Source organism: Nerophis lumbriciformis, linkage group LG20 (genome assembly GCF_033978685.3).
Source record: "Nerophis lumbriciformis linkage group LG20, RoL_Nlum_v2.1, whole genome shotgun sequence".
Classification (NCBI taxonomy): domain Eukaryota; kingdom Metazoa; phylum Chordata; class Actinopteri; order Syngnathiformes; family Syngnathidae; genus Nerophis; species Nerophis lumbriciformis.
This window is the reverse complement of record NC_084567.2, coordinates 16,669,418-16,692,218: the sequence shown is the minus strand read 5'-3', so window position 1 is coordinate 16,692,218 and position 22,801 is coordinate 16,669,418. Positions and strand designations below refer to the sequence as shown.

General features: G+C 40.8%; 1 protein-coding gene across 1 annotated transcript in view; it reads left to right on the top strand.

The window, feature by feature from the left end:
* adgrv1 (adhesion G protein-coupled receptor V1) overlaps positions 1-22,801 on the top strand; it is a 513,902-nt gene that overhangs the window by 558 nt on the left and 490,543 nt on the right. The window lies entirely within an intron of this gene.

Below are 22,801 nucleotides of genomic sequence, written 5' to 3'. Positions count from 1 at the left end.
CACACAAGTTCCGTAAGTCAGTATTTTTCAACCTTTTTTGAGTCAAGGCACATTTTTTTCATTGAAAAAATGTAGAGGCACACCACCAGCAGAAAACATTAAAAAATGAATCTCATTAGTCGATATTGACAATAAAAAGTTGTTCTCGCAAGTGTTGGATATTCCCCGCACCTGCTTTGTTTTCGCAATCCTTCTTTGTGGGGACATTGTTGATTGTCATGTCATGTGCGGATGTACTTTGTGGACGTCGTCTGCTCCACACGCTGTAGGTCTTTGCTGTCGTCCAGCATTCAGTTTTGCAGCAAGTTCAGTTTTAGTTTTGTTTTGCATAGCCATCCCTAAACTTCAATGCCTTTTTCTTAGCGGCACTCGCCTACACGCTGCATATTGTGATCACGGCAAATCATGTTCCCGACATCTACGAAGCAATTAGCTACCTGCTGCCACCTACTGATATTGAAGAGTATTACACGGTTACTCTGCCGAGCTCTAGACCAGTGTTTTTCAACCTTTTCTGAACCAAGGCACATTTTTTTTCATTGAAAAAATCCTGAGGCACACAACCAGCAGAAATCATTGAAAAATGAAACTCAGTAGCCGAAGTTGACAAAAAGTATTTTTCGCAATTGTTGGATATTAATTTAAACCATAACCAAGCATGCATCACTACAGCTCTTGTCTCAAAGTAGGTGTACTGTCATGACCTGTCACATCATGCTGTGACTTATTTTGAAGTTTTTGGTGTTTTCCTGTTGTAGTGTTTTAATTCTTGTCTTGCACTCCTATTTTTTGGTGGTTTTTTCTCTTTTGTTGGTATTTTCCTGTAGCAGTTTCATGTCTTCCTTGAGCGCTATTCCCCGCACCTGCTTTGTTTTCGCAATCAAGACTATTTAAGTTGTGCGGACGCTATCCTTCTTTGTGTGGACATTGCTGATTGTCATGTCATGTACGGATGTACTTTGTGGACGCCGTCTGCTCCACACGCTGTAAGTCTTTGCTCTTGTCCAGCATTCTGTTTTTGTTTACTTTGCAGCCAGTTCAGTTTTAGTCTCATTTTGCATAGCCATCCCTAAGCTTCAATGCCTTTTCTTAGCGGCACTCACCTTCTGTTTATTTTTGGTTTAAGTGTTAGATACCTTTTTACCTTCACGCTGCCTCCCGCTGTCGTCTGCACATTGGGATCACGACAAACATCTACAAAGCAATTAGCTACCTGCTGCCACCTACTGATATGGAAGAGTATTACACGGTTACTCTGCTGAGCTCTAGACAGCACAGACACTCGGCAACGGCACATTTGCGGATTATAATAACTGGTTCGCAAAAAATATTTTTAACCCAATTAGGTGAATTTACATAATCTCCCATGGCACACCAGACTGTATCTCACGGCACACTAGTGTGCCGCGGCACAGTGGTTGAAAAACACTGGCTCAAGCAGACACATTGTTTAACATTATAAGAAAAACGATTAAAAGTGGCACGGTGCTAATTTTATTTCTCGCCCTGGTGCCCTCCGCTCTAATAAAAACTAAATATTGATTCAATGAATGGCCGGCTAGCCCATTGACGACAGAGACAAAAGCTTCCATGGTTACATGCAGGATCTCCAGTGTGATTGCTATTCTTTGTGTGGCCATTCTCTCGCCCACGGAAATCAAACAAGGATCCCCCACACAAGGGGAAAAAGCTCGGAGGGGGACACTCTAAAAAAAAAAAAAGTCCCCTCTTGACCAATTTATAGTGCACCTATAAGTAATCTTGGCACACTTGTGAAGTGAATAGTAAGGCAATTATATTGACTTACAAATTATTGCCATTATTTTTTTAACCACTGATGTAATGATAATGCATAACTAGACAAGGCAATTTTTGAAGGAATTGCGTGTGAATGCTCCAATGCTGAAGTTGAACTGAAATCCTGTATTTTTTTTTAGAATTGTTGAAGTAGAGCACACAATTTTGAACAGGCTGAATATTTTGAAGTTGGAACGGTTTGAATCAGATGAAAAAATGTGGGCGTTGTGGAACTTTGAAAAATGTCCCATTGATTTCTATGGGAGTTTCCAAAAATTTGAGAATTTCGGGAAAAGCGGGAATTTTTTGGAAAATGGTGAAAAACTTGTATGGTCGGAATGAGTTGAAATGGTTGGTTTTTGGATTTTTTCAAATCGGTCCAGAAATGTTGAAGTAGTAACATGTTGAATTGAGAAATGGTATTACGGAATTCATGGAATTTCGGGAAAACCGAGAATTTTTGCAGTTCAAAAAACAACTTAATTTTTTGTCCTAATTAAGTGGAATGTTTTGACGGTGGAACGGTTGAAATGGGTTGAAAAATGTGGCAGGAGTAGTCGCCAGAAAAAAAGGGTGGCAATAGGGCTTTGGAAAACCAGGAATTCTGGAAAATCCTGGAATTTTTTTTAACTTGGAAAATGGGTAGTGTGAATTTCCAGAATGGTGGAATGTGTTGAAGGTGGAATGGTTTGAATAGGTTGAAAAATGTGGAAATGGTGGAAGTTTGAAAAATGGCCAATTCATTTTGAATAGGGAAAAATGTCCCGGAAAACCTGGAATTCTGGGAAATCTGAGAACTTTTGGAATTTGTCAAGAGAAACCCTGCGATTCCCAAATAGGCTGAACAGTTTGAAGTTGGAACGGTTTGAATCGGATAAAAAATGTGGAAGGGAGAGCGCGCCAAAATCTGGAGAAGAAGAATAATAATAAATAGATTAATTTTGGTGTAGAAAACCACATGTGTGAATGCTTTGGAGCATTCACACAGTAATAATGCAAGTATACAGTCCCCTTTCAAATGCAATCAACTTGGGTTTCTTTATCTTTTAACGTTGTAATTTAAAAGGAAACTTTTAAATATCAAGTTAAATAAAATAAACAAATAATAAAATAATATATATATACTCTGTTTTGAATAAAAATCACAACCAAAAGCAATACGATATGTTCTGTCTCTGTTAAGGAGGGGGTGGGGCACACTCAAATATACACAACCAAAACAACCAATAAACAATAACACAAGTAAAATAAAGTTATTGTGACCAAAACTATCCTGGTTCCCATTATTATTGTGGTATTGTTTAAAGTGCTCAAAAAAGTAATTATGCATGCGCTTAAATCTTTTAATTATGTTTATTTTTTAATAACTAAAATAAATAGCCACACAATATACTATACTTCTTGGCAGAGGAAACATCAAATTCATAAGAGCCATATTATTGTGTTTGTTTAAATATGTTTATCTTCTTCTATTTTAATGTGTAAACATTTTAGGATGTTTAAAAAAAAAAGTAAATTACGTGATCAGTTAATTAACTATTTCACTGTTCATTCTCCGAACTATTGTGACGTGACGAGAGTTCACTTCCTGTTGAATGGAGTCCATGTCCGTTAGAGATGGGATTTATGGCTCTTGGAAGGGAACGAGCCGTTCCTTTGAAAGAGCCATTCGAAAAGCTGGCTAGTTCTTTTTATCAAGTAAACAATAAATAGTAGCAGTTACCGTATATAATAAGATGTGGATCAATAATTGAAGTTTATACACATATTACACTATTGTTGGGAATTACTGTATTCTGAAATAAATGAGTACTCATTCCAATTACAGGCCTCGGAAGACTCCTGTGTTATATAATGTTGTTTATTTTATTCTAGGCACTCTATATGTATGGTGGTGCCATATTCTCATGCTTTTACTGTGATATCACTATTTTGAATTTTCCCTCACCTAAAAATATTGTAGTACAAGAGCATTTGAGCAAAAGGGGTAAAATGCACAAATAAGTAAGAATAAAATGTATTTTTGGATAGAAGTAGTACAAACCCCATTTCCATATCAGTTGGGAAATTGTGTTAGATGTAAATATAAACGGAATACAATGATTTGCAAATCATTTTCAACCCATATTCAGTTGAATATGCTACAAAGACAACATATTTGATGTTCAAACTGATAAACATTTTTTTTTTTTGCAAATAATCATTAACTTTAGAATTTGATGCTGATATCAAATTCATCTGACATCACATGGACAAAGATAAGACCTTCTGGAGGAAAGTTCTGTGGTCAGATGAAACAAAAATGTTGCTGTTTGGCCACAATACCCAGCAATATGTTTGGAGGAGAAAAGGTGAGGCCTTTAATCCCAGGAACACCATCCCTACAGTCAAGCATGGTGGTGGTAGTATTATGCTCTGGGCCTGTCTTGCTGCCAATGGAACTGGTGCTTTAAATGGGACTATGAAAAAGGAGAATTACCTCAAAATTCTTCAAGACAACCTAAAATCATCAGTCCGGAGGTTGGGTCTTAGGCGCAGTTGGGTGTTCCAAAAGGACAATGACCCCAAACACACGTCAAAAGTGGTAAAGGAATGGCTAAATCAGGCTAGAATTAAGGTTTTAGAATGGCCTTCCCAAAGTCCTGACTTAAGCGTGTGGACAATGCTGAAGAAACAAGTCCATTTCAGAAAACCAACACATTTAGCTGAACTGCACCAATTTTGCCAAGAGGAGTGGTTAACATTTCAACCAGAAGCTTGTGGATGGCTACCAAAAGCGCCTTATTGCAGTGAAACTTGCCAAATATTAACATTGCTGTATGTATACTTTTGACCCAGCAGATTTAGTCACATTTTCAGGAGACCCATAATAAATTCATAAAAGAACCAAACTTCATGAATGTTTTTTTTGTTACCAACAAGTATGTGCTCCAATCACTATGTCACAAAAAAATAAGAGTTGTAGAAATGACAACCAGCTATGACATTATGTTCTTTACAAGTATATGCAAACTTTTGACCACGACTGTATATGGCAAAATGCCAAATATCGGCACCAATAATCGGTCGATCTGTACTTTATCGGCGGAATAGAGAGACGACCATTGACTCCATTGGTAGCGGACTTTTACGTTCAGTATCAAACCTGATTTGGTCACATTTTCAGTAGACCCATAATAAATTCATAAAAGAACCAAACTTCATGAATGTTTTTTGTGACCAACAAGTATGTGCTCCAATCACTCTATCACAAAAAAATAAGCATTGTAGAAATGATTGGAAACTCAAGACAGCCATGACATTATGTTCTTTACAAGTGTATGTAAACTTCTGACCACGACTGTGTATCAAGGCCGTTTGATTTACACCAGTTGAGTAATTGGTTGTGTCCACCTTATGTCTAATTGTTTTGACATGATGTCATCTTCTCTCACAAATCTCCTTTGTTGCCTCGTCAGTGGAGCCTCGGCACAGTTTATTTAATCCCGTCTGAGGAAGAAGGGAGGGAGCAGCTTGCGTACCCATTCAGCACTTACACCTGCTTCTCACTCAACCGCCTCGGTGCGAAAGAAGGGAGAATTGTTCCATCAACCCCAGCACCTTAGCCTGTGTTAGCCCCCCCCCCCCACAAAAGTAGCTAAACCGGGCATGAAATGCGCACACTTTGATTGGTACTATCTCACGTCGGTCCCTTCTTGTGGATGTACAACCCCGGAGATCCTCCGGGCGTTTGTTTGTCACTGTTTATGTCATTGCCTGGCAGGGGTCAGCCCCCAGTGGCCTGTGTGGGGGCCCAAATGTGATTAACGGGGAGGAAACTGTTTTACTGCTTGCTTTCTCCCTCCTTCTGTCCCGGCCCCCTAATGGCCGAGCGTCACAAAAGGGGGACAGTGCTGTAAACGGGGGCTGCTCATTGATGGGAGGTTTGCACGCTGGAGACAGGGTGAGATTGATGATTGCCGGCTGTGAAAGAGGGATTGCGTTCCCAGTGTGTGGCGACGGAGGGGAATAAACATGAAGCGGGAGATGCTTCTTCTTTTTTTTTTTTTTGACGCCTTGTGTCTGTCCAGTAGGAGTTGTTTTTTGTTGATGAATTAAGTTTTAATCAATGGGAACTTGTGCAACTCACTGCACACTAGAGTTGTACGGTATACCGGTATTAGTATAGTACCGCGATACTAATGAAGGATGAATACTAATACTAATGAATTCGGTGCTATAAGCAGGCATGTGATTTTTCCGTCTAAAGTCGGAATTCCGTCTTTTTTAATCTCGGGGAAAAAAAAAAAATTATCTCCCGTTTTTCCGTTTTTTTTTCCGACCCTAAATCAAGATTCGAGACGTAGTTTATATTACGCCGTAGTTGATTGGTCGATATGTTCCTTGTGACCAATGAATGATGACGTTATTAACGTCATCATTCATAATGGTTATTACCGCCATTTTCCATATGTAAACGATGTCGGTTCTCGAGAGAAAGGACGCTTTACGAGTAAAATAAATTGATAAACATGTCAAAAATAAGTTTCGATGGGACTGGATGGAAAGGGAAATCACTGATACTGTTGGGAAGAAGGAAGTTACGACTTTGTTCGGTGATTTTATTCGGAAAATCGATCGTTCCGGAAAGGTTTTGTGCACGTGGTGTCATGATAATATTGACTATGGATCACAAGGTTTCAAGGCTTTGGAAGTACATGCGAAACGCCAAAAACATATGAAACAACTTGAAGCAAGGTATGTTCTATTAATGATGTTTTCATGTCTTTAAACACTAAAATATTTTCTTCAAATGGTGCTGTCTTTGTTAATTTTAGCATGTTAAATTGGTGAAAAACCAGGAGCTTCGGGTGGAATCGCCCCCCTTGTCCGCCGGAAATTTTTTCAGTCTTTTTCATTGTGGTCAAATCACATGCCTGTATAAGTGAAGTGAAGTGAATTATATTTATATAGCGCTTTTCTCTAGTGACTCAAAGCGTTTTTACATAGTGAAACCCAATATCTAAGTTACATTTAAATCAGTGTGGGTGGCACTGGGAGCAGGTGGGTAAAGTGTCTTGCCCAAGGACACAACGGCAGTGACTAGGATGGCGGAAGCGGGGATCGAACCTGCAACCCTCAAGTCGCTGGCACGGCCACTCTACCAACCGAGCTATACCGCCTCTGAAAAGTACCAGTCCAGCCACTGTAATGATACCAAGTACAGTAGCGTATCTAGTCGATACTACTATGATTACGTTGATATTTTTTGGCATCACAACATCTTCTTTCGTTTTTTTTAGATTTATATTATGTTTATAAACTCAGGAAATACGTCCCTGGACACATGAGGACTTTGTATATGAACAATGTATGATCCTGTAACTACTTTCTATCGGATTGATACCCAAATTTGTGGTATCTTCCAAAAATGTTGTTGTTAAGGGGAGTGTGTAGGTCACATTTATTTGTGCATCTGGTTTGTGGGAGGAACGTCTCATCGACATAAAAGCAAAAAAGCGATCCACATATGCAAATTCAATACAAATACACAATCAAGCATATTTATATTCAAATCCCAAAAATATATTTACAAATTCTTGATTTATTTGTATGTCACATTTTTATATTTATAAATTTTCTTTGTATATATTTTCAAATCTAAAAAATATATTTACAAATACTGTTTTTTTTTATACAAATTATTTATTTATTTGTATATCACATTTGTATTTGTATATTTATTAATATATGCATATGTATTAATATCATATTGATATATATAAGTTGATGTGAGACAATTCTACTTCCATAGCAATTTACTGGCGGTGATGGGGTTCTGCAGATGGTGGCGGGTCATTGTGTAATTTGTCAGGAAATAGTCTCATAAAAAGTCTAAATAAACGTTATACATATTCATATGTTTGAATACAAAACATTGTGTTTTTGTTCATTATTATTATTATTTACTCTTTTACTCATTACATGATGCCTTAAGCTCTATCCATTGTTGATGGGGGTTTTTCGGGGCCAAATAAAATCAAGCCACGTTCACCCCGCTTGACCTAATTGTACATTTTTATATATTATATACATAAACAAGGTGTGCATTAATTGTTACTTTTTTATACTGTTTTTATTATGGTGATTTTTTTTTTTAGCTTGTCTTTTAATTCATGTCTTTCCCCTGGTGTACGTATGTGCAGTGTGTAATATGCAATGTTATAGGGTGTATGCATGTTCTTGGAATGGAATGGAACTTTATTGTCTTTCCAATTAAAGGGGAACTGCACTGTTTTTGGAATTTTGCCTATAATTCACAATCCTCATGTAAGACAAGAACACATATGTTTTAATTTTTTTTATGCATTCTAACTAGTAAATAAATGCGATCAAAATCCGCTTCCAATGGAGCCTGCGGGAGTCGCTCTATTCCAGGGGTGGGCAATTAATTTTTACCAAGGGCCGCATGAGCAACCCGAGCACTGCTGGAGGGCCACATCGACAATATTTCAATAAAATTTTGCTCAATATTATTTTTGATATACCGTAAGATAAATAATAATAATAATTAATAATAATACTTTCATTTAACCTAACTTAACTTTATACAAAAGCAGATTGGTTTTGATGGTTTTATTTTTAACATTGTCTTACACCACACTTCCTGATGTACAATACAATGCAAAAATATCAATTTCTGCACAGGGTTAATTTAAAGTTTATCCTGCATCCTCTTTAAAAGTCCAACATTTTTCCCCGTCAGATTTGGACAACCATCTGTTGTCACACCTGCCAGCTTGTCCCATTTCAGTCCTAACATGTCCAAACATGCATTTACCTATGTGAACAAGTCATTACCTGTGGTTGTCCCTTTTAATGGACTGCATGGCTGCCAGCTCCTCCGGGATTTGAAAGTCAGCAGTTATCCCACGTAAGAAGATGAGCAGCTGGGCGGTGTCACGTACATCGCAGCTCTCATCCAAAGCCAGCGGAAAACAGTCAAAGTCGGCCGTTCTGTTCTTCAGCTGAAGCTCCAAGTTTCAGGTGTTGTGCCGGATAATGCACCCCCGGTGTAGAATGCACCCCCTTACGGGAGTGTTGTATCAACTAAAGCCCACACTTAAAGTTTCCACGTGCAAGATTGAATCTATTTAAAAAAGTTATTTAATAAGAAGCCAAAAGTGCAAAAACAATAATGTTCGTGTTGGAGGAGTTGTGAATGAATGAAATATGAAATCTGTGCTGTAGTTTGCAGGTGTACCTAATGTTGTGGCCCAGCAGCGACTGCAGCACGGATTTCATATTTCATTCATTCACAACTCCTCCAACATGAACATTATTGTTTTTGCACTTTTGGCTTCTTATTAAATAACTTTTTTAAATAGATTCAATCTTGCACGTGGAAACTTTAAGTGTGGGCTGTAGTTGATATAACACTCCCGTCAGGGGGTGCATTCTACGCCGGGGGTGCATTATCCGGCACAACACCTGTTATATCAGTGCAACAGAGTCCAATAAGCACTCATTAATAAACTCTCCGTCAGAAAACGCCTTACTTTTTCTGGCGATTTTGTGAGAAATGACGAAACTTGTCCTGACGGTTGCATTCTGGGGATGTGAAATATGTCAAAAAGTCCTTGTTGGGTTTGCAGTTTTACCATCAACGCATCAGCCTCCCTTGCGCGCTCTTCCTCAGACAGATTCCGGTATTTTTCCTCGTGCTTCGTCATGTAGTGGCGATTCAAATTATATTCTTTAAACACAGCAAGCTGTGTACCACACATTAAGCACACGGCTTTACCTTTATTTTATGTAAAGAAATACTTGGCAGTCCATGTCTTGTTGAAAACACGCCATTCGTCATCAACTTTTCTCTTTTTAGCGTCTCATCACTTGTCGCTGTGCACCTTCACTCACAGGTTACACCCGGACATACACCCATAAATAACACTTTTCAAAATAAAAGCATCACAGTTGTATTGCGCGCACGACATAGATGTTTTTTAAACTTTATTTTGTAATTTGTGATTGCCGCTGTTCACATTCACTCACGCGCATACGTTCACACGGAAGTAATACAAATAATGCTTTTCAAAACAAAAGCAGCAACGTTGTATTGCACACTCGACATAGATACTTTTTAAAATGTATTTTGTAATTTATGATTGGCCTCACGCGGCCTATACAGGGACGCACAAAGGGCCGGATGTGGCCCGCAGGCCGCAGAATGCCCAGGTCTGCTCTATTCTGTCTATAAAATGCTTAAAAAACCCATTTAAACTCTTCCATCAAGGTTTTATACACACGCTGTAAGTATATATAAGTACATTCATAATAACATTTAATATTTATGTATATTGATAATTTTAAGCATACCATTACGTTCGCTTTTTCCTGTTGTCTACTACTACTCACTGCCGACTTCATGAAAGACAACAAACATCATAAAACTTACTGTACAATGTCTGCACTCACTAGAATGCAGGTTTATAGGATGTTGATATATTACCGTTTAGGTGAAAAATGACTCATAATCTTGCAGAGAAAAAAGCGATTGGAACCAAGCATCTTTTTATGTCTTTGTCACCAATTCCGTGTCTAAATTGGATGCTAAAGTTTACCCACTTTTCGGATTATGCCCTCATCCTTCTACTATCAAGGTGAGAGGCATTATTTATGATCTAGAATACATTTTCATGAGCTCCGAGGTGAGAAAGCAGCTTACCAGCTCATGACGTATGTGATAATACACCGCTAAAATAGTTTGTCTGCGTTAGTGCTTATAATAACAATATCTCTAATACTTTTTAATTAATATTTAGATCACAAAATGTAATTAGAGTATCTTTGGCGCATTTTGGACGGTTATTTAGAGGGCTTTATGGGAATAGAGGACCTCCTATTGACTCCATTGTAAGCAGACTTTTATTTACGAGTTAGAATGCATTGAAAAAAAATACATCTTGTCTTGTGGTCCCTCATAATGATTGTGAACGATAGGCTAAATTCCCCAAAAAAGTGCACTTCCCCTTTAAAAAGTACAACAAAATTACATTTTCAGTACAAACCCGCTCAAACAGAACAGGCCCACTAATGGGTCACTACTAGGGCGGCGCCCCGTACTTGTTTACAACATTGTATTTTTTTTTTGTTATTTGTTAAAGGAAAACTGCACCTTTTTTGGAATTGTGCTTATCGTTCACAATCCTCATGTGAGACAAGCACACATTTTTCTTTTTTTTTGCATTCTCACTCGTAAATAAATGCGATCAAATGTCTGCTTACGATGGAGGTATGGGAGTCGCTCTTGCTCCATCAACGTTTTATATACAAGCTGTAAGTAGATACGTAATGTAGTAACAGTCACATTCGTAATAACGTGTAATATTTACACATGTTTTAAGCTCGTATTTATTTTACAGACACATCACAACGTTCACTTTCTTTTTAACAACAACACTGACGACAAGTCGCTTCAGACTTCACCAGAGACAACAGACATAATAAAACAAACACTTACAGTACAATGTCTGTTCTCACTGGGATGCTGACTTTTCGGATGTTGATATATTCCCGTTGAGATGACGAATCACTCATAGTCTTCGCAAATGGTTTAACAATAGGGTGGGTGCAAAAAAGCCTCTTTTCGTGTCTTTCTCGCCATCTTCGAGCCTAAGTTGGCTGTCAGAGTTGACCAACTTTTTCAGTTTATGTCCACATCATTCTAATATCGAGTTGAGGGACACGATTTATAATCTAGAATAAACTTTCACAAGCTCAGAGGCGAGAAAGCAGCTCACCAGCTGATGATGTCAATACAGCAACATAAGGAAGTTACCTCTCTCTAGTCCGATCAATGCGCTGCTAAATGTAGGTCCTTGAAGGCCTACTGAAACCCACTACTACCGACCAATCTTAACATTGCAACACATGCCAATACGGCCGGGTTAGCTTACTAAAGTGCAATTTTAAATTTTGTGCGAAATATCCTGCTGAAAACATCTCGGTATGATGACGTCAGCGCGTGGCGTAACGGATTGTAGAGGACATTTTGGGACAGCATGGTGGCCAGCTATTAAGTCGTCTGTTTTCATCGCAAAATTCCACAGTATTCTGGACATCTGTGTTGGTGAATCTTTTGCAATATGTTCAATGAACAATGGAGACAGCAAAGAAGAAAGCTGTAGGTGGGAAGCGGTGGATTACGGGCGGCTGCAGCAACATAAACACAGCCGGTGTTTCATTGTTTACATTCCCGGAAGATGACAGTCAAGCTTTACCATTGGCCTGTGGAGAACTGGGACTCTTACCAGGAGGACTTTGAGTTGGATACGCAGACACGGTACCGTGAGAACGCATGCAGCTGCGGCTTCCAAACATTTGATCGCTTGCCCGTACGTGCGTGCCGCTATGTGCATGTCACGTACGTAACTTTGGGGACTTAGGGGAAATATATGTGCTGTATGAACTTTGGGGAGGTAAACGGTACTTTGGGCTGTGGGATTGAGTGTGTTGTGCAGGTGTTTGAGTTGTATTGGCGGGTTATATGGACGGGAGAGGGGAGGTGTTTGTTATGCGGGATTAATTTGTGGCATATTGAATACAAGCCTGGTTGTGTTGTGGCTAATAGAGTATGTATATGTCTTGTGTTTATTTACTGTTTTAGTCATTCCCAGCTGAATATCAGGTCCCACCCGCCTCTCACAGCATCTTCCCTATCTGAATCGCTCCCACTGCCCTCTAGTCCTTCACTCTCACTTTCCTCATCCACAAATCTTTCATCCTCGCTCAAATTAATGGGGAAATCGTCGCTTTCTCGGTCCGAATCGCTCTTGCTGCTGGTGGCCATGATTGTAAACAATGTGCAGATGTGAGGAGCTCCACAACCTGTGACGTCACGCTACTCGTCTGCTACTTCCGGTACAGGCAAGGATTTTTTATAAGCGACCAAAAGTTGCGAACTTTATCGTCGATGTTCTCTACTAAATCCTTTCAGCAAAAATATGGCAATATCGCAAAATGATCAAGTATGACACATAGAATGGACCTGCTATCCCGGTTTAAATAAGAAAATCGCATTTCAGTAGGCCTTTAACGTTATCGCTTATAATAACAACACTGCTAATTCTCGGTTAATATTTTGGTCACAAAATGTAAATAGAGTATTGTTGCCGCTTTTTCGATGGTTACTTACTAAACGCAGTAAATGCAATGACGTAATGGCTCCTATTGGTTCCATTGTAAGCGGACATTTATTTACGTTTATGTACGAGTTAGAATACGTCAAAAAAGACATACAGTATGTGCTGTTGTCTCTCATAAAGATTGTGAATTATAGGAAATAATTACCCCAAAAATTGCTTGTTTCACAGTACACCAGTGACATGCGGTGAGGTTCATGGCTGGTGAGGCACTGACTTCATCACAGTCAGATTTACAAACATATGAACCCTAAAGAGTATCTTATTCACCATTTGATTGGCAGCAGTTAACGGGTTATGTTTAAAAGCTCATACCAGCATTCTTCCCTGCTTGGCACTCAGCATCAAGGGTTGGAATTGGGGGTTAATTCAGCAAAAATGATTCCCGGGCGCGGCACCGCTGCTCCCCACTGCTCCCCTCACCTCCCAGGGGGTGATCAAGGGGATGGATCAAATGCAGAGGACAAATTTCACCACACATAGTGTGCGTGACAATCATTGGTACTTTAACTTAACTTTAACTTTACACATACAAACTGTAGCACACAAAAAAGCACATTTAATTAAAAAAAACGTTATTATGGTCTTACCTTTACTTATAAATGAAGTCCATGCGCAGCTCCTTTTGAATCAAGCATCGATAACTTGTTTATAGAAGTCTTCCTTATCTTTCTTCAGTTTTAAAAGTCTCTCTGTCTCGATGGAGATCTTCCTTTAAGTATTACCTCCTACTTCGATTGAAAGTCCAGTTTAGAAAACTGTTTTATTTAAGTTATGTAATCCTCCATGTTAATAGTCCAGGCAAGAGGAAAAATAAACGATCGCTGCTAACTGTTGCTGCTTGTTGTAACTTCTTCTGCAGCCGAGTAGTCGCAGAAATGCTCCCTGGGATCACTACCGCCCTCTACCACCAGGAGGTGGGATTACTGCGAGCCTCACACAGTGCGTCTTCGCAGCAGTTTTATGCTCAGCACAAGAAATACGTTACACACATACAGTTGTTGACAAAATACACTGTACATTATATACCTCAGCTAACTAAACTATGGAAATGTATAATATAATTCATATAGCAATACGGTCTCACTGCACAATAGGCCAGCAGTTAGCCGAGTCATTGCGCAATCTATGGTGAGGCTCAACTCAGTGACGTGCCTCAACTGGCTGCTGACTCACCGCAAGTCTCTTCTCAGTATTTGAACAGCAAATGTGAAAATTCAACGATTTTGAATAAAAGATAATCTAAAACTGGTGAAGTTAAATGGAAAATAACTTTATAGTATAATCACTGGATACATATAACAATTTAATTATTTTTTTTCTTTTTACATTTTTTTCCTTTCCATGTTGGCACGTGAGGCCCCGCCTCACCTGCCTCCCCTGACTGCACTTTACTGCAGTACACATAGCAGTACAGGAAAAATCTGAATATTGTCAAAATCCAGTTGTCTTAAGGGCAGACTTACAAAACAGTAGCGATGGCTGAAATGTATAAAAGGCAACATGTACAGAGTTGTGCCATTCCAACAAAACGTTAGTGTTTCAAAATAACGTGAATCCGATCATGAGTTCTCAAAACCCTAAAAAAAAAGTGTCTTTTAGTTTGACTGACCAGATTCCTCATACATCACAATCAGTCTCAGGTCTTATATAATAGGATCATCATGCCATGTTTCCATAAATCCCATAATCGGTTGTGCTTCCTGTTGGGAGACATGTTTTAGTAGTTGCTGACCTTGGAGCAGAAGGACAGGGAAGTGGTAGACCTCGATAATATGGCCAACAATCCTGAGGTCTCTTTGGTGGTCCTGCTGGACCCATTTGGTTCCCGTAGTATGACATCTGCTGCTGCAAACACAAATCCACCCTTCCTTCACAGTCAAGTCTCAAAAGTGAACAGATGACACACACATTCAGGTGTGTGTGTCTGTGTGTGTGTCTATGGCAGGGGTCGGCAACCCAAAATGTTGAAAGAGCCATATTGGACCAAAAATACAAAAACAAATATGTCTGGAGCCGCAACAAATTAAAAACCATATTACATACAGATAGTATGTCATGAGATATACATTGAATTGAGTTGACTTAAAGGAAACTAATTGACCTCAAATTCAACTACAAATTAGGCATAATGATGCAATATGTACATATAGCTAGCCTAAATAGCATGTTAGCATCGATTAGCTTGCAGTCTTGCAGTGACCAAATATGTCTGATTAGCACTCCACACAAGTCAATAACATCAACAAAACTCACCTTTGTGCATTCATGCACAACGTTAAAAGTTTGGTGGACAAAATGAGACAGAAAAAGAAGTGGCATAAAACACGTCCTCGAAAGTCGGAGAAAGTTATACATGTAAACAAACTACGGTGAGTTCAAGGACCGCCAAAATTAGTAGGACAAAACGGCGCTCGCCAAATACTTGAGTCAGTGAAGCATGTTTAATATAAACAGTGTGCTTTATAACAATTAGGGAGGTTTGTGTCATGTTTGTCCTCCTACAGAAACCATATTAAAACAAAAAATATATTTTTTTCCCCTCATCTTTTTCCATTTTTCATACATTTTTGAAAAAGCTCCAGAGAGCCACTAGGGCGGCACTAAAGAGCCGCATGCGGCTCTAGAGCCGCAGGTTGCCGACCCCTGGTCTACAGTGTGTCCAGCAAGTTCAGTATGAATTTTGGCATCCACCAAAGCTGCCCTTTGTCACCAAGTCTGTTCATAATTTTCATCGACTGGGAGTCCAGTTGAGGCCTCATTAAGCTGAGACCTCCAGCGTTTACTAGGTGGGTGTGACGGTGCAGCGGTAGAAGAAGACAGCGGTGAGACAGTGACGTCTTTAGCTGTGAGCGTATTTATTAACAGCAGGAAATGTGTGTGAGATGTGTGTATAAACCAAATATATATAGTGTGACTATGAGCGTGAACTATATGAGAGTTGTTACCAGCGGGTGTTGAGACTGAGGCGGAAGTCCAAAGGGGGCAAAGCAGGCTCAGAAGTCAATAGACAGGCGGAGGGTCATGGACTGGAGCGAGGCGTCGTGGTCGTTGGGCAGGCGTGAGGTCGGAGTCCAGAGAGGCAAGAGGAAGTCCATAGGGCAGTGGTTCTTAACCTTGTTGGAGGTACCGAACCCCACCAGTGTCATATGCACATTCACCGAACCCTTCTTTAGTGAAAAATAATTTTTTTTTTTTTTTTCAAATTCAAGACAAAGTTATATGTTTTTGGTAACACTTTAGTATGGGGAACATATTCTAAGTAACAAAGACTTAATTTAGAGTTTTTTTGGACACTAGGGGAACATATTCTAAGTAACAAAGACTTAATTTAGAGTTATTTGGTTAGGGTTAGGGTTAGGGCCAGGGTTAAAGGGTTAGGGTTATAATAAGGCCATGCCAAATAAGGCATTAATAAGTACTTAATAATGACCAGTTAAGAGCCAATATGTTACTAATGTGCATGTTAATAAGCAACTAATTAATGGTGAATACGGTGGCAGAGGAGTTAGTGCGTCTGCCTCACAATACGAAGGTCCTGAGTAGTCGTGAGTTCAATCCCGGGCTCGGGATCTTTCTGTGTGGAGTTTGCATGTCCTCCTCGTGACTGCGTGGGTTCCCTCCGAGTACTCCGGCTTCCTCCCACCTCCAAAGACATGCACCTGGGGATAGGTTGATTGGCAACACTAAATTGGCCCTAGTGTGTGAATGTGAATGTTGTCTGTCTATCTGTGTTGGCCCTGCGATGAGGTGGCGACTTGTCCAGGGTGTACCCCGCCTTCCGCCCGTTTGTAGCTGAGATAGGCTCCAGCGCCCCCCGCGACCCCGAAGGGAATAAGCGGTAGAAAATGGATGGATGGATGGATGTTCCCCATACTAAAGTGTTTCCATGTTTTATTACTGGTGCACAAAATGAACCGTGCATGAACATCACCTTGTTCAAAGAAGAAAACCAACACAGTGCATAAACTCACAACAAATTACACACCTGCAAATCAGTGTGACTTCTGCTGTTGCCGTATCCGTAATACGCCGATAGGGAGAAGTTTTTATTTACACAATGAGTCGGGTGTGTCTTGACCTCCGCCGAACCCCTGAGCCCGACTCACCGAACCCCTAGGGTTCGATCAAACCCAGGTTAAGAACCACTGCCATAGGGGATCCAGGGAGACGAGACACACATCTCGATGACGAGGAAGGGCGACGGGAAGCTGGAGAACGACACAACACGAGAGACAATGAACACGACAGGGAGGGAACACAGAGAGAGAGATGGCACATGCGAGAAGGCTGGAGACGTATTGGCTTACCGGACACAGTACGAGAAGCTGGCACTGGATCTCAAGACACGCTGCTTATGAAGGCAGGTCGCTCATCCCGGGCAGGTGTGTTGATTGTATGCTGATTGCAGCTGCGCAGAGGCGCGCCCGCAGCTGAAGGAGAACGCCCGTCAGCAGACTGATAGGCAGCAGGAGTGTGACCCATAACAGGGGGTTCACAGCCGAGTGTGAAGCTCCTGGGGTGAGACTCAGCATCTCCAAATCTGAGGTGATGGTTCTTTGATGGAAAATGGTGGATTGCACCCTTCAGGTTGAGGGCAATGTCCTGCCACAGGTGGAAGAGTCTAAGTATCTGGGGATCTTGCTCACAAGGACCATGAGATCAACAGGCGAAAACGTTTGCTGTAATGCCGTCACTGGACCGGCATGGTTAAGAGAGAGCTGGTAAAGCTCTCGATTTTACCAGTCGATCTATGTGCTTATCCTCACCTAAGTCAGGAGCTTTAGATAGTGACCGACAAAGCAAGATCGTAGATACAAGCGGCCAAAATGAGTTGGTTGGCTTGGCTTTCTTGTCCAAATGCTTCTGGGACACCTCCCTTGTGGGGTGTTCCGGGCATGCCAAGCCAAAAGGAGGCCCCCGGGGTAGACTTAAGACAGACTGCGGGGATTACGTCTCGCAGTTTAACTAGGATCGCCTTGTTGTTTGTTCGGTGGAACTGGAAATAGTAGCTGGAGACAGGGAAGTCCAGCCTAATCTACTGAGGCGCTCTCACTAGGCTTTATTACTCTAAAATGTGTAATGGTGCAATTTAATCCGACCCTCAAATTGACATCATTTTTCCCAAATCATTTTTTTGTAATAAGGTGCCAAGCTCATTTATATACTCAAATACTTGTATAATTAAAGGTCTCCTTTAAAAAAAAAAAGAAAAAAAAGCCTCATTTCTAGGGGTGTAACGGTACACAAAAATTTCGGTTCGGTACGTACCTCGGTTTAGAGGTCACGGTTCGGTTCATTTTCGGTACAGTAAGAAAACAAGAAAATATAAATTTTTTGGTTATTTATTTACCAAATTTGTAAACAATGGCATAACATACATATACACATAGGGTCCATTGCCAGGGTTAATGTGGTCAACATATATAAAATAAAAACTAAATAAGATAAGGCTCAGAATGGTTTCTTAACAAAACCTTTCTACATATAAAGTGCTTTTTTTGATTGATTGATTGAGACTTTTATTATTAGATTGCACAGTACCGTATTTTCCGCACTATAAGGCGCACCTAAAAACCACAAATTTTCTCAAAAGCTGACAGTGCGCCTTATAACCCGGTGCGCTTTATATATGGATAAATATTAAGATTCATTTTCATAAAGTTTAGGTCTCGCAACTACGGTAAACAGCCGCCATCTTTTTTCCCCGTAGAAGAAGCGCGCGGTGCATGCTGGGATATGTGACGTTTCATTTCCATTTGTGTGTTTATGTAAAGACCCCAAAATGGCTCCTATTAAGTGTGTTGTCTGTCTAATTATAAATAATGCAGACGAGGCGTGTTAACTGAGTTCTCAACGTTTACTCACAGCGTGCTCATAACCACATTCTAACTCCCAGCATACAACAACGCTTCTCAGGGCTACCGCGCATGCTCGTAACTATCGTTGCATGCTGGGTAGTGTAGTTGTTATATTTGCTAGCTCATAACAGCACATTAAGAGACACGCTTACGCGCTTAATTCAATACTCGCCGTCATTCCGGGTGGATTGACAAAAGACCTCCAGCCGCTAGATATTGGTGTCAACAGGGCATTCGAAGCTAGACTGCTAACTGCGTGGGAACAGTGGATGACGAAGAAGCGCGCGGTGCATGCTGGGATATGTGACGTTTCATTTCCATTTGTGTGTTTATGTAAAGACCCCAAAATGGCTCCTATTAAGTGTGTTGTCTGTCTAATTATAAATAATGCAGACGAGGCGTGTTAACTGAGTTCTCAACGTTTACTCACAGCGTGCTCATAACCACATTCTAACTCCCAGCATACAACGCTTCTCAGGGCTACCGCGCATGCTCGTAACTATCGTTGCATGCTGGGTAGTGTAGTTGTTATATTTGCTAGCTCATAACAGCACATTGAGAGACACGCTTACGCGCTTAATTCAATACTCGCCGTCATTCCGGGTGGATTGACAAAAGACCTCCAGCCGCTAGATATTGGTGTCAACAGGGCATTCGAAGCTAGACTGCTAACTGCGTGGGAACAATGGATGACAGAAGGCGAACACACCTTCACTAAGACGAGGAGGCAGCGCCAGACGACGCCAACATCTGCCAGTGGATCGTAAATTTGCCCAACTTTTCACTTCGGACACCGAAGACGAAGGATTTACGAATGAAGAATAACTTCAGAAAGTGAGCGCTATGTTTATTTTGTGTGTTGTGACATTAACGTTCGAGCAACATTATGTTGCTATTGCTCTGCACTATTTTGAATTTTACTATGTTTGTGATTGCACATTTGCGTACATTTTGGGAGTGAACAGAGTTGTTAGAACGCTGGTTTTTAATATATTATTAAAGTTTGACTGACCTATCTGACTGTTTTTTTGACATTCCCTTTAGCGCAGCGTAGGCGCGGCTTATAGTCCGGGGCGGCTTATTGGTGGACAAAGTTATGAAATATGCCATTCATTGAAGGTGCGGCTAATAATCCGGTGCGCCTTATAGTGCGGAAAATACGGTACAGTACATATTCCGTACAATTGACCATTAAATGGTAACACCCGAATAAGTTTTTTAACTTGTTTAAGTCGGGGTCCACGTTAATCAACATTAAACTGCCTCAAGTTGTTGCTCAGATTAAATAAAATGACAAAACTTTTCTTCTCCATATAAAAAGTGCAACATTAAACAGTTTCAAGTCAACTCAGCCTCAGATTAACTTTTCTTTCCCCCCCAGCCTGGCTAACTTGACAGTAAGAGGATATATGGGCTTATTGTTCTTCCACCATAGAAGTGGGTCAAAATCTAGTTTTTAATGCAATATGGTCTTAAATCTGCTGCTATAAAAACATTTGTTATTGCTTTAGCCCTGTGTTGCACCTTTCCTGCTTCCGGCTCCCAGACCGTAGTCGAGGAGCGCAGGGGAGACACTTCTCCAGGGCCGATGTATTCTCGGGGGCAACGCCTTTCACTCTATCCGGCAGTGGGTCTCCCCAGCTCCGGACTCCAGGGTAAATGACGAGTCCGGCGATTAGTTGCAAATCATGGCTTTATTGAGGTCTTGCACACAGCCAATCCAACAAAACACTAGCCACTCCCCACACTCACGCTACCGCTCCCTCACCTCTCTCGCCCACACACTCTCATACGTCACTCACTTCACATGCTGTCACATATTAAAGGGCCACACAAACACATACGCTACTCTCATAACACCTGCCTGACTCGCCGAGGAGAGGCTGCTTGAATGCGGTGGTGACGCTTCAAATGGGTTAGCATGTTTGACGTGTTGTCAGAAGCAGCTGCTTGAATGCGGTGGTGACGCTTCAAATGGGTTAGCATGTTTGACGTGTTGTCAGAAGCAATGTCGGCAAACCTCCGTCCTCCATTGTTGTATCGCACAGCCAAAGTGTTCCCCAACGGGAGATCTTAACGAGGCAGGAGGGTCTTCCAGCTCTGGCTTTTGCATGTTGTCTTAGCCCGGTCGTTGTTAGCATGTTGTGTGTTGTGCCTCGGTGTGCATTGTTTACACAACGTGAGGTACGCTACTTAATATGTCCGTGTGGAAACTCGTTTGGTACACCTCCGAACCGAACAGAAACCCCCGTACCGAAACGGTTCAATACAAATACACGTACCCTTACACCTCTACTCATTTCACATAAACATTGATTGCTCTTTGAGGAAACACTACAGTTCAGTTCATGTTCAGAGACTTAGACTAGACTTAGACTTCCTTTTATTGTCATTCAAATTTGACCTTTACAGTACAGATAAGAACAAAATTTTGTTGCATTAGCTCGTTGTAGTGCAGGATAAAAGAGCAATGATGTGCAGATATAAATAAATAGACTACTGTACAGATAAATATGTTGCACTTTTTCATATGCATCCATGTTTATGGATGTATGTTATATTGTCTTTATATTCCAGTGAGTTAATCCGTTTCTTGGGGGAATTGAGGGGATAATTACGATGCGTTCAAGAGTCTTATAGCCTAAGGGAAGAAGCTGTTACAGAACCTGGAGGTTCTGCTATGTAGGCTGTGGAACCCCTTTCTAGAGTCCAGTAGTGAAAACAGTCCTTGGTGAGGGTGGGAGGAGTCTCTACAGATTTTCTGAGCCCTGGTCAGGCAGCGGCTTTTTGCTTTTTGTGGGCTCAATTAAACCAGAGTCCTTGAGGCTGGTTACAATCCTGGATTAATTAAACAACATTGTTCCCTTTATGACAGTCAATCAATACGTAACAGAACGACCAGCCTCTGTGATACCATCTGGCACTTTGGAGTTCTTAGAAGGGTCTCCCCAACACCTATTTTATCGGGAATGAGTGTGCAGCCGTGTCCTTGTTTACAACTGAGAGGAGAAAAAAGGCCATTCTGAAATAGTACGGTGTGGATTCCCCTGGAGCGTACGTCTGCCTGCCAAAAGTTGTAGAAAACAATAGAAAAGAGAACTGTGGCCATGTTAGTAATGCCCACAAAACCTCAAAAGTAGCACGGGAGAACAAAAAGCGCGCTCCTTAAAAATCGTGCGCTGTTAAATGAAACGTGAAGTCCTGCTTCTTCTTCTCAATGGAAACACGGCATCTGTTCTGCATAGTCTCCCTCTTTTGGGAAGTCTTTTGAAACGCAATTAGCATTTCATCCAAGGCCCAAGCAGATACATGCGCTGAAGCAATACCCGCTCCAAATTGGTCCTTTGGACTGCGAGGCTGTGGGGAGCACAACCTTGTTAAATCCCCTCAAAGTGTCCGCCGCAATCACTGTGTGTCATACAAGCTAATCAGTCAGCCAATGCGCAAAAAAAATGCTTTATACGCCTTAGTTTCTGCTCAATTGGAATTACTTTCCTTATTATACTTCCCTCCTACCCACTGTTGCTTAAGTAGAAGAAAACATTCTTGCTTTTATTGTGGGATGCACTTGGTAGAACTTCAGAGCAGCCTACCACAGCTGCATGGACAATACATCAGGAGAACTCTCCCCTCTCTCTGTTTTTTTCTTTCACAGTAAAATGCACATTTGATTGACAGACTCTTGCCCCTAAAGGAGAGAGAGGCCGTTGTGAAGTACCCTTTCACAACAGCCTGGGTGCTGACCTCATGCGTTTTTGTTCCTTAGAAGCATATTCAGTCAAACTTTTGGCATCATTTGAGTGTGATTCATCACACATTGCCATTATTATTACCTCCTTTTTGCTAGACTAATGGTAGGCTGTCATATAAATAATTAACAATGGTCTTTTTTGGGATACAGATCTTAAAATAAGACCTTTGGCAGATTTAACGACATATGTTTTAAGCACTACTCTTTTA